General features: G+C 35.1%; 1 protein-coding gene across 1 annotated transcript in view; it reads left to right on the top strand.

Annotated features, from left to right (window-relative positions):
• Positions 1-1855: 1855 nt before the first annotated feature.
• Positions 1856-13704, top strand: part of LOC141459304 (facilitated trehalose transporter Tret1-like) — a 35660-nt gene continuing 23811 nt past the window's right edge. Inside the window, exon 1 of the mRNA XM_074138209.1 lies at positions 1856-2139. The gene's annotated coding sequence lies outside the window, so the exon portion shown is untranslated. The remainder of the gene's footprint in view (positions 2140-13704) is intronic.

The following is a 13704-nucleotide window of genomic DNA, read 5'->3' as shown; positions in this document are numbered from 1 at the left end:
ACTACCATTTTATTATAATTAATTTTATAACAATATATTGATGGGAGAAAGTCGATAAAATAAATTCAATTTTAGAAATGCTTGGCAGGCCGCGTGTTGCTCATCCTTGTTCTAGAGCATTTTAGTCAGTTTCTCTGGTATATCGCTTACTGTGAGGTCTTTAATGTAATTTAGTTTGATGTGCATGAATGAGGCGTATATGTATTTATTTTTTGAATCTGTTTTGTGTATGAAGAGGTTGTCTAGTTGTTTCATTGAGCTGTTTAGGAACTACCTATTATTTAGGGTTGCCAACTGCCCTTTTTTGGAAAGGACAGTCCTTTTTTGTCCTGGTTGTCCTTGTCCTTTCTTAAATTAGGAAAGGACGCCTTTTGTCCTTTTTTCAGATATTATTCACACAAATTTAATTTATTTTATTGCATTTTTGATTTAAGTTCTGACTTCTGAGACTTCTTCATTTGGCGTGTTGTTTTTCTGTTCTAACTGAACTGAATAGGTCAACAGGTTATTGATGTATCGATGAACCAAATGCAAAAAATGGTACTGGATTTGATGATTCTGATCAATTATATTCTTATGGTAGGTGAATTCCTTTCATAATGCCGACGCTGTTTTAAGGCCTACTTTTTTTGCAATTAATCACAGATTTCTGCATCAATTTTTAAAATAATCCCTATGCATTGTATACCGTTCGAAAGGTGTTTATATGTAGATGTTTTTCATGAATAGTGCACGTTTTTAAACTTCATAATATTTTTGAGAAAAATGAAGTCAAAGTTTTTGGAAAAAATTAGAAACTTGCTATTTCTTATGTTTGGGCCACAAAGTGAAATACTTAATATTATTATTTTGGAATATAAATTAGCTTATTTAAAAGGAAATTTAACCTTCTTTCTAATGAGCTTATTGAAATTGCTTTAGCTATAATAGTTTGAGAAATACAGACAAATGTTTGCTAAAAAGTAGTAATACCTTGAAAAAACATAAAATTAAAAATATCTATAAAACGGAGCCGAATCATGCCATAGTTTATATAGAATTTTTTGTTGCAAATGGATGCCCAGAATCGCCTCCCCGAAGTCTTATGTCTTATGATGAATTCCCTGTATATTTCCGGGCCCCAAAATCCTGTCGACTGCCCTGAATGTACTGAACTTTTTTAAGGTGGTCTTTTTTGGAACTTTATAGAGTTGGCAACCCTACTATTATTGCTTAAAAAAAAAACGAAAAACAAAAAAGATAACTCTTCTACAATTTGCATGATAATGAAGCTTGCGATGAATTTAAAAAATTTAAATTTGAAGAAAGGTTCTAAATTAGAACTTTAATTATTGCAGTAAGAAATGCTGTGTAACAGCTAATAAAGACATTTCCATTTTTACTAAACACTAATACTCTTTAAACAGGACAAGTAATATATTCAAGGGAAAATAAATTCAAATTAAAAATATAAAGTTGTTTTAGAGAGGCGGTGTCCTCATATTGCATTCACCAGAGATCTTACCTCCAATATTAAAAAAAACAAAAAAACTCTCGCAATGTGGAGTACAACAAAATGCCGGAACTAAGTTAACATATTGTTGGTTTTTAGTTTACTGTAATAAAATCTTTTTTCCGGATGATTAAATATGTTTGTAAGCTAGTTTTATTTCAGGTGCAGTTTTATCATTAAGATATCTCTCTTTAATTAAGACAATAGTTATCCCTGAAATTGTGAACAAAACTACTTTTTTTTTCATAATAAAATTAAAAAAGCCCATGACACTTAGAAATATTAAGGATATGCAAACGTCCAGCGTACAACATACTATATGTATACATATATTTGTACATACATATATATAAACTTCAGAAATAATGCACAATCACCCCACCAGCTAAATTGTTGACCCTGGATCTGAGAACATTTAAATCCAAGTCGCGAACTCAGTTTTCTTCAGTCGTTCGACCGGCTTTCTTTAGATATTTATTTTTAGCTCGTAAATTTCTCACGTTCAAATTTTTTTTTTTTGATGTTTTCTTAAATTTGCAATTTATAATTATTTATAAAATTATAAAAGCGTTTAAAAGTGGTTGTATAGTATTAAATACACGAAATATCATTAACTTAAAAGTGATATTTACGGAAAACAAATAAAGGTAATAACTTTTAATTTTTCTATTTCATCTCACCTAAAATCCAACATACTCAAACATAACACAATTTTTTTAACTGCAGATCTTTAAGGATTTAGTTTAGAGTTGTTTTTCCAAAATGGACTTTTTTTTTTATAAAACTTTTGAGTATATGTGATCATTAAAATAAATCTGTACTCTGTGCAGGAAGCTTTCCCGGCTCTATTTGAAAAAAAAAATGTTGTTTACATTGTCTATTCCTGTATTGCGATCTTAAAAGTTTTTCAAATTCGAATTTCCACAGCGATACACGTTTTGCGTGTATAAATATATAAAAAGATCTTTTACAAAATTGTCTTTTATGTAACTGTCGATCTGTTTGTTGAGCGGTCAATTCAACTTAAAAAAATCAGAAATTGCGGTGTTAATTTGATTTCTTTTTTTTAAATATCACCATAGCTCTTATAGTCGCCGGTTTGATTTGTCCCAAACTTAGTCAACTAGAATTACTAGCCGGGAAATGCCAAAATGTATTTATTATTTTAAAAAAATAAAATGTATTGAGTAATTTCCTTATAAATTCATTACATACATGCAGGTTATTACTTAAATTTGAACATCTTTATTATAAAAAAAAAGTCGTTTAAATAGGTTAATACGATAAACACTTCTCTAAATTGCTCTTTTAATATAACGCACTGTTCTAATACTTAATTAATATTTATTTGTATTAAATATATACAGGGTGTTCATTTTAAGACAGCTCAAATGCATTTCATGCTTAAACGGTTGATCTGAGCAAAAAATGGTAGAGGAAAAATTTGTTGCCCGTCACCTCTAGTTTCAGAATATGTAACTTGATTTTAGATTCCTGCCCGAATACGCGGCAGACGCGCGTCCAAAAGTAAGAATTAGCGGTTGACCCCCATTTTCACATACACAGTTTTAAAGAGTATAAAAAGTTATAAAAGAAACCGGAAACCGCAATTCGATATCTTTAAAATTAAAGGTGCTAGGCCATTTCAAAATCTGGTATTTATTAATCATATTTCAATTTTTTAACTTGTTATCAAAGAGAAAGAAGAGCACGCGATAAGTCATTTTTATGTATTTTTTTCATCCCCTTTCTACTGAAAATATTGCCAAGGCAGTAAAGCTAGTATTTTTCTTAATATCGGGAAATAAGTCGTTTTCCGAGTGATTTTGTAAGCAATAATCAAATTTTAATAGCTTTAGATGTTCACAAGCTTTGACAAAAGGGTTAAAAAATAATTTTACTTTTGTTACAAACAAGAAGGTTTAATAATTATTTGGTAATTTTGGGAGAGTTGCGTTTAATTACCAAAAAAAATTGGAAACCTCCTGCCACATATTTAAGTAATCAATATCTTTCATGTAAAGGATCAAACTTATTCCTTAATTTATCAAATAATGCCCTTTACTCAACTTGTGAAACATGTACTGTGCCTTCAAAGGTGCCTCCTCAGATACAGAGAGCAGTTGATAACTTCCTGGCTAACCTGGCTTGCGAGCATTTATCAGTATTTAGCAGAAAAATTTTCTGTAAAGAATTACTTAAACCATTCTCCTTGATAGATCAAGCTTTTGAAATAAGAACGACTACCCAATCGTGGATTACATTAAGTGCATTTATACCGAACTCCCTATGAACTTTAGCCTTCTTAGACAATATATAAATTAGTTAATTTTAGAGCGCGGCTATATTCCTGTTGACAAAATATTTTACTTTAGGTACTTTCAGAGCGCTGCGAATATTTTAATTCTACATGAACCACTTAGGCAGGGCCGGATTTATATGAAAAGAGGCCCTAGGCTATTCAACTTATGAGGCCCTTTCATTTCCCATTTTTAAGTTTGTAAATTACAAGAGAGATAATAAAATACATCACTACTGTGATCTCTTTAACAAAAACTTACAGTTTAAAATGTTAAGTATAAGGGTTGATTAAACGCCAAAAGGTACACAAATCAGCAAGCCCCCAACATTTCATTAATTCTTCATTAATATTTAAGTAATTTTACTGCATTAATATTCATTAATATTGTTTAGAATTTATTAGATGTCACAGACCCTTATGCTGGCCATTTTCGTCTACAAAATATATGTTCAAGTAGCACTGCAGATTGACTGTAATATCTAGTTATTTATAATAATCAAACTGTTAATTACAGGTTAAAAAGAAAAACGTTAAAAAAAATATAAAAAAATTATGAGGCTAAAAAAATCAAACCTTTTTTAAAAAATGCTTACACCAACATACATCAATGATTTTGTTTATTCTATTTATTTATTTTTATTTTTAAATAAAAATCGTCGGTTTAAGTTCATTTTTCGATTAAAGTAATTGTTATTTTATGAAGTAGTCAAACGTTTATAATAATAGGTAATAATTATCTGGCTTTATCGCAAATAATATAGTTTTCTTCAATTACATTCTCAATCTAGGTATTCATCCCACAATGTTGTATATATGTAAAATGAATAAGATATGCATATACTTAGAACAGCAAATTATTCCAGTATTTTACTATAAGTAAAATTAGGGGACTAAATTAAATTACAATTTATTGAGAAATGAATAATTGTTGTTATAACTACTTGTTATAACTGTGTGTTATTTGTGCTCACGAATATTTCGGTAAGACGAATTCAAGACAGTAGCCGACTCTAACTTTGTCTTTTTCTACTTTAACGTGCATGTATGTATATGTGATTTATCATAATTACAACAAAAAAATATTACAGTACTTCCTCTTAGTAGGTGCAAGAGCATGCTAGCACTTCACAGCCACGTAGAGGAGCTTTAACCACTTATTCGAGCTGAATTTTATCAAAATCGGACTAAGCGTTATAGAAATATTGGTAATAATAGTTTTAGAAAGGGCCTTACTTGGGTGGGGCAAACTTCTCTCCTTATGAGGCATAGCGTCGAGACTTTTAAAGTGTAATTCTATTCAAAAATTCGATTCGAATGACACTTCATTCATGAAAATCGGTTCACTTGTCGGTAATTTGAAACGATTGCTATACTTCCCCTTAACAAGTGTAAGAGCTGATCGCCGCTTTAATGTTACGTAGAGGAGCCCTAACTCTATCTTCCTACCAAATTTTATCAAAATCGGGCCAAGATTTACAGAGTAATTAGTAATAATAATTTTGGAGGGGGCCTTACATAAAGGGGGCTAACTCCTCTCCCATTCGATGTACAACGTCGAGACCCCCAAAAGGCACATCTACATAAAATTCTGAATCGAATGATACCTCATTCATGAAAATCGATTCGCGCGTTTAGGCGCTACGTTGTTTACAAAAAAGGTAACAAGAAGAAGAACAAGAAGAACAAGAAGAACAAGAACAAGAACATTTTTTGAAAAAGCCGATTTTGCTCATTTTCGGCAACTTTTTTCTCAAAACCTATAAGATCTGGGTTGTTGCAAAACAATTACAGTTATAAAGGAGGATTTGCCCTTTATTTTAAAGAAAATTTGGGAATTTTATCTTTTATAGAAAAAGAGAAAAAAATTGTCAAAGTTGGGTGTTTTTCAACGTTACGCTTTTTCGTGCAGTTTTTGTTGATCAACCCTTATACAACTGTCCTACCGGACAGTTTTAATACATCACTAAAAAAGTGTTTTAATGTTCACTGTTTTTAGAATAGTGTAATTTTAATTTTGCAAACAATTTGAATGTAGGCCCCTCTTGATATTGAGGCCCTAGGCTGAAGCCTAGTTAGGCTATAGGAAAATCCGGCCCTGCACTTAGGTTATTAAATAGAGAATTTAGCTATCTCGAGAATTTGCAAAGCTTGCCTTTAATTTCTGTGTAAAATCTGGAGTACAGATTAGATTCGTCTCCAAACTTAAGAGTGACTAAAAATTATTACTACCAAATTGTTGCATTTTGGAAACTAGAACGCTATTTACCCTTTTTCAATTATAGGTTTATAATGTGGGAAGCGTCACTTTCTGTTTTGAACAAATTCTCGAAATTGTCCAACTTTGTTTTTTCAAATGGAACGTTATATTTTTGTGCATATTTTTATAGTACTTGAGCTCCAAAAAAAACAAAAAAAAAATTTTTGAAATCGGTTAGGTTTTTCAAAAGTTATGGTAATTTAAAATATGAAAAACAAATTTCAGTTTATTGTCAAAATTACGTTATTTTTTTTTAAAAGGATCTGTTCAAACTGGGCACAACCAGCGGATAGGCAAGCCAAAACTCTGGACTCCCACGCTTTGCTTGTAGCAGCACTTATGGTGGCAAAGTCCAAAATCTAGGCAGGCTAGAGTTATTCGACGTTCCAGATCATCGACTAAAGCCACGGGATTAAGGTTACTGTACACTTTATTTTTTAAATATCCCCACAAAAAAAAAATAGTCCATTGGAGTTAAGTCCGGAGATCGAGGTGGCCATTGGATGGGACAATGAGTCCCAAAGCACTTTTCATGGAAATTTCTGTCCAGGTAACCTCGAACAACTCTCGCATTATGTGCCGGGCAACCATCTTGTTGAAAATACATATCTAGCCGACGTTGTACAAGCAGAACTGGCAAAATATCTCTTAAAAAAAGTTACGATACCTTGCACCAGTTAAGTTCTCTCTGTATGGACCGATTAGTAGATTTCCTAAAACTCCACACCAAACGTTTGTAGAAAAAAAACAACCTGAACGGCGAATAACTCTAGCCTGCCTAGATCTTGACTTCGCCACCATTAGTGCTGCTACGAGGGTCGTTTGAAAAGTCCGTGCAAAAATAAAAACTACTTAATTTTTTGAGGTAAACCTTTTTTATTTTTCAACATAGTCTCCTTTTAGGCTTATACACTTCGTCCAACGCTGCTCTAGTTTATTGATCCCTTCCGAATAATAGGATTTGTCCAAGTCTGAAAAATAGCCATTCGTTTCTGCAATCACCTCCTCGTTTGAATAAAATCTTTTTCCCGCCAGCCATTTCTTCATATTGGGGAACAAATAGTAGTCCGAGGGAGCCAAGTCTGGAGAATAGGGGGGATGTGAAACGAGTTGGAACCCTATTTCCATTAATTTTGCGATCACAACTGCTGAGGTGTGAGCTGGTGCGTTGTCGTGATGGAAAAGGACTTTTTTGTGGGCCAATCGTGGGCGTTTTTCTTGCAGCTCGGTTTTCAAACGGTCCAATAACGATGAATAATATGCACCTGTAATAGTTTTACCCTTTTCCAGATAGTCGATGAGGATTATTTCTTGCGAATCCCAAAAGACAGTCGCCATAATCTTTCCGGCTGAAGGAACGGTCTTCGCCTTTTTTGGCGCAGATTCCCCTTTGGTAACCCATTGTTTAGATTGTTCTTTAGTCTCAGGAGTGTCGTGATGTATCCATGTTTCATCCACAGTGACGAAACGACGCTTAAAGTCCTGCGGATTCTTCTGGAACAGCTGCAAACCGTCCTTTCAACACTTCACACGATTTCGTTTTTGGTCAAGAGTGAGCAATCGCGGCACCCATCTTGCGGATAGCTTTGTCATGTCCAAATGTTGATGCAAAATATTATGTACCCGTTCATTCGAGATGCCCACAGTACTAGCAATCTCACGCACCTTCACTCTTCTGTCATCCATCACCATATCATGGATTTTATCAATGATTTCTGGAGTAGTAACCTCAACAGGGCGTCCAGAACGTTCAGCGTCACTTGTGCCCATATGGCCACTCCGAAAATTTTGAAACCACTTATAAACTGTTCTAATCGAAGGTGCAGAGTCACCATAATGTTTATCAAGCTTCTCTTTAGTCTCCTGAGGCGTTTTGCCTTTCATAAAGTAGTGTTTAATCAACACACGAAATTCTTTTTCGTCCATTTTTTGAAAATCACTCCACTTCCTCGATTCAAACGAATGCCAAACACAAAGATATAGTCCGATCTGGCTGAAACTTGGTGTGTGTTCTTCCAAGAGATGAATTATCTAGAAATAAATAAAAATATTTGAAAAAAACTTACCGTTTAAAATTTGTGGAGTTTCAACGTTAAGCTACATCATCATAACTGTTGACCAACAATTTTTCAACTTAACAAATTTTACACTACCCTGAAGATGGTAATAGATTTACCGAAACGTTGGTGAAATGTAACAAAATTAGTGTTTGAATTTATTGATTGACCGCAACTCAATATTCCCCAAAATCATTATATATTATATTATTTTTAGTTATAATTTTAAAATAATAGTAATAAAAAAAATTTCTCGTGTAATAATTATTGGTAATAAAAATAAAGGTATGCTAATGTTGATATAGTTTAATTTATTACTTAGCTACCAATTAAATAGCAGCAATATAAAATTTTTGTGAGAGCATATTGCAATAAAGGAGATATTGTAGTTAATGTTTTTATATTTTTTGAAAGCTAATTGAATTCATAAATTTTACAAATCTTCTACTTTGGGAAAAAACGTTTCTTAACCTAACCTAACCTAAACTAACCTAACCTAACCTAAACTAACAAAAATCTACGTTTCTTTATCCCTACTGAAGTATTATTAAACAAAATTCTGGGATAAATGTTTCTAGTAAAAGTTTAAGTTGTTTGTAATTTAAGTATAAAGTTGTCATAAAATTTTAGGATCCGTTTGTGACAAAAATTTTTAAAATACTGAAAATTTTATTTGGTCAAGTGGGGTACTTGTGGTAAGCCGATTTTCATCAAGTTCGGAAATTTAGTCTCAAATTTGATTCTTATTAATATTACAGGTGGCAAGCCTGTACAATACACAATAGAGGAATGCCTAAACAACCCCTTCAAATAGAATGTAGGCCACTGATTGTAAAGAAGGCCAGTTACATCGTCCGCTCGGATCGCCAATTATGCTGAACCGATGCAGATATTGCCATGACCACTCACTATATGCGTTAGCTTGAAATTCCCAGGCAATTTTTTTTTCGCCTTCAGCTGCCGAAAAGAGAACGTTAAAAACAGTCGTACTTCTTGTTGCTGCACGATGTCCAAGAAATAATCCAAACTCGAAAACTGTCAATACTTGAATTAAAAAATGACACTTGAGCTAGGAGATCTTGAGAAAAAAAGGTTTAAGGTGTTTATCTTTCGAAACTGTAAGTTGGCCAATTCGTTTGCAAATCGTGCTTCTGTGGGCAGTATCCATCCTCGGTAGAGAAGTTAAGAAAAGATTCTGCTAGTTTATTCATAGAGTGACTGTTGACTCTCATCGTATCTTAAAGAGTCCAGTCTTACTCTATGGAAAAGAGGCTTCTTTCCACGATGATTTTCTATGCCCGTTCCCTTGGCTGTGGTTTCGCTAGATAGTAGATAGGAGCCAGATGGAACTAAGCAAAGAAGTACCAAATCTCAGCTTTCTGCTTCTTTTTTTTTTTCTTTGTTTTTGAAATACAGAGGATTCACAATCACTTACAAACACCAATTACGAGATGTGGCTATTAAATAACAAGACTGGTGCTGCTACAGAAGAACTATGCATGCGCCAAATCCTAACGACCGACAGCTGTGCAGCGTAAAGCCTGCTCTATCGATTGCAGCGTCTCACGTGTTTGTAGAGAAATCTGTCTGACCGGGACCGTCGTTTGTGTAAGAGGTGTTAGTTTCGTTTTGCCGAAAACTTGATACTACACAAGTAGTAGAGCAACGAATTGTCGTGAAATTTCACATGAAACTTGGTAAAACCGCTACTGAAACTTACCTTTTATTAAAAGAAGTTTTTGGCGATGAATGTTCGCGTTCGCGAGTTTTTGAGTGGTTCAAGCGTTTTCAAGATGGCCGAGAAGACGCCAGAGATGATGACCACCCGGGCCGCCCTTCCACATCCAAAACGGATGAAAATATCGATTATAATTAATCAACATTATTACCGTGAGGTGCTTGCTCAACTCCTTGAAAGAGTAAGGAAAAAAACGACCCGATTTGTGGAAGAACAAGTCACGGGGTTCTCCATCAAGACAACGCGCCAGCTCACACTGCATTGTCTGTCCAAGACGTTTCTAGCCAAGTGCAAACATCCCAGTTTTAGGCCATCCGCCTTATTCGCCTGACCTGGCCCCATGTGACTTTTATCTGTTCCCCCAAAGTTAAATCTGCATTAAAAGGAACACGATTTCAGTCCGTTGAAGCTGTGAAAGAAAAAGCGGCACGCGTCATGCAGGAGCTCACAGAAAAAGACTTCCAGCACGGTTTCGAACAATGGTAAATTCGCATGGAGCGTTGTAGTGATAGGGGAGGGGTGTATATTGAAGGTGATAATAACTAAATATGTTTAAATTTAAAAATAAGATGTTTTACAGCAATAGTCTCGTTATTTAATGGCCACACCTCGTATATAAAAACACTGTTTTGGACTATTTCAAGAAAAAATTGCAAGTTTAAAATCTGCACAAATACAATACTTTTTTTTATTAGAAGAATAACTGAAAGTATTTTAAATAACGAAGATTATTGTTCCCAATTTCTTAAGGAGTTATTTTTCAAGGTTTTATAGAAATGGTTAGAATATTGTTAATGTTAATTACTGTTTTGGAGAAATACATGTGTATTTCAGAAGAAATAAGTCTTCAAGTATTTCATGTAAGAGCTAGTTAATGAATAATAATAATAATAATAATAATAATAATAATAATATTTTTTTTTTTTTTTTTTTTTTTTTTTTTTAAGAGGGGGTGAAATGCAACTTACGCACATTGTGCCGGACTCCCTCGCGGCCTACCGGCTAAAACACCCCCCCTACTTCCGGACCTAGCCTGGATTCACTGTGATGTCAGCATTACATCAGGCTAGGCCTCAATCCTACCCCTACTCAGGGGACCCTGCTCAAATGGTGTTCCATTCCCTTTTTTTGGAGACGAGTACTTCTCTTGCAAAACCAGCCACTAGCGACCAATTAGTTCTGCAAGAGAGCATCGCCTCCACCAACACCTCAGGAGTCAACCGCCCGACCATCGACTCCAAATCTCTTCGGAGGCGACCCCACCTTTCACACACAAAAAAGGTGTGGTAGGCGTCGTCTCTCACATCTGGACAATATATACAGTCTTCTTGTGTCTCCTTACCCATCCTCCTGAGGTATGCTCTAAAAAGGCCATGCCCACTCAAGAGTTGGGTAAGGTAGAAGTTCACTTCTCCGAACGACCGCCCCATCCAGATGCCCACATCATTGATGAGCCTGGCGGTCCATCGGCCACGCGACTCCTCGTCCCAAGTAGCCTGCCATTCCAGGACGGTTCGATTACGCTCCTCCCTGGACACGGCTTCCCTGTTAGCTTCCGGTCTCCTTTTGTATACCCTCTTACGCTCTCCAGCTAAGAGGGCAATAGGGATAACCCCAGCAATCACCATAATTGCAGGCTCGGATACAGTGCGGTATGCCGAGGCAATCCGCAGTGCACCGAGTCTCTGGACTCTAGCTAACCTCTTTCGGTACGCCGTTTTATTTAGAGCATCTGCCCACACCTCCGCCCCATAAAGGAGTGTGGAATGGATGATGCTCATCAGGACGCGCCGAGTGCTCGCTCGCGGGCCACCTACATTAGCCATCAGCCTCCCCAACAGCGCAACATTCTTAGCAGCCTAATAATAATAAAGATGGGTACTAGGGGAAAGTCTAGTGCACGATAAATGCAGAATGTGCAACTCCACTTCGGAAAGCATACAGCACATAGTTTCAGGATGTTCAGTACTTGCGCCAAAGGAGTACCTTTTCAGGCACAATAATGTGGCAATTATCCATAAAGCACTTTGCTCAAAGTTTGGGCTGCTGAAGACAGAAGTGCCATATTATAAATATAACCCGCCGACGCTGCTGCAGAATGCGCACACATAAGTATATTGGGACACTCAGATAGGAACGGATAGGAGTGTTGCTAACAACAAGCCGGACATACTAGTTATGGATAGGAAGGATAGAGTGGCACATATCGTCGACATCGCCATACCCAATGATGATAACATGCAGAAAAGCAGGGGCGAAAAGATCCGGAAGTACCAGGACCTTAGGTTCCAACTAAGAGAAATGTACAACCTGGACAAAACGACGATTGCGCCTATAGTACTTTCCACGAGTGGCCTCGTGCCCAGAACAACGATGACTGCTGTCAATGAGTTGGGCCTATCCACTGATCTAGTTGTAGAGGCGCAGAAGGCAGTCCTCCTAGATATGGTCCGTATCGTCCGAAAGTTCCTGAGTGCTGCCCATTAAGCAGATCAATACAGCCAATCGCCGCGTGCAGCCCGTTATTATTTGGATTTAGTTTTTAACTCCGAGAGATAGATTATGTAATTTAGATAAGGGGTTGTGGCAAAGTCCACCCCCCTAAGTGATTTCCCTAATAAGGAGTCAGAAATGAAATAATAATAATAAAAGTATTATTACATGATTATCCATAAAACAGACGCATAGGATGATGCTGTCTACTTACCTACCAAGAGTTAATTAACCACATTCACTAGTTTGAACGAAGGCGCCACGATAGCCGAGCGGTAAGAGACCAGATCTGCAAAGCTAATATGTATTTGTGGTACTGGGTTCGATTCCCGGTCTATAGGCCTTGGATTTTATTTAATAGTTAATAAAAGAAATTTACAGTAAAGTATGTTTGTTAATCGCCTCCGTCCACAACACCTACTTTAGTAGTTAGACGTTAAGCCCTGCCTGAAAAAAAATAGGCGATTACTTTGCTTGTTTAAACGAAACATTCACCACTAAAATAAAACAAGAACAAGGATCAGCAACAGCGTAAAAGGAAATAAGACCTCGTTTAATTTAACAGGGGCAATTTCTTCGCTGTTAAAATCAAGGAGTAACCAGACTTCTTATAAACTTTTTGGATGAACTTACATGGCAATAAAAAAAAAAAACGTTCAAAACGAAGAAGTAGATGGCACAATATTTCAATTTATCCAATTCAGTGAAATGCATACAACACAGCAACTTTAAAAAAAGGGTCGTACAAAGAAAACGCATAGAAATGCGGTTAAAACATTATTTCTACTCTATGGTGACCACAAAACATGTATTTCTATTAAATACTCTTTAACAAAAACTTACAGTTTAAAATGTTAAGTATAAGGGTTGATTAAACGCCAAAAGGTACACAAATCAGCAAGTACCCAACATTTCATTCATGCTTAGCTGATATAATTTAAGTAATTTTGCTGCATTAACTTTTTCTTCACATTTTTTTAGAAATTATTAGATGTCACTTTGCCTTATGCTGGCCATTTTCGTCTACAAAATATTTGTTCAAATAGCACTGTAGATTGACAGTAATATCTATTAATCTATAATAATCAAACTATTAATTACAGGTTAGAAAGAAAACGTTATAAAAAATATTAAAAAAATATGAGGCTAAAAAATTCAAAACCTTTTTTTAAAAAATGCTTATATCAACAGACATCAATGATTTTGTTTATTTTATTTATTTATTTTATTTTATTTATTTTTTTAAATCGTCGGTTTAAGTTCATTCTTCGATTAAAGTAATTGTTATTTTATGAAGTAGTCAAACGTTTATAATAATAGGTAATAATTATCTGGCTTTATCGCAAATAATATAGTTTCAATTAC

Source organism: Rhodnius prolixus, unplaced genomic scaffold, assembly GCF_049639745.1.
Source record: "Rhodnius prolixus isolate KJV_2025 unplaced genomic scaffold, Rpr scaffold_11, whole genome shotgun sequence".
Classification (NCBI taxonomy): domain Eukaryota; kingdom Metazoa; phylum Arthropoda; class Insecta; order Hemiptera; family Reduviidae; genus Rhodnius; species Rhodnius prolixus.
This window is presented reverse-complemented; position numbering and strand designations above follow the sequence as displayed.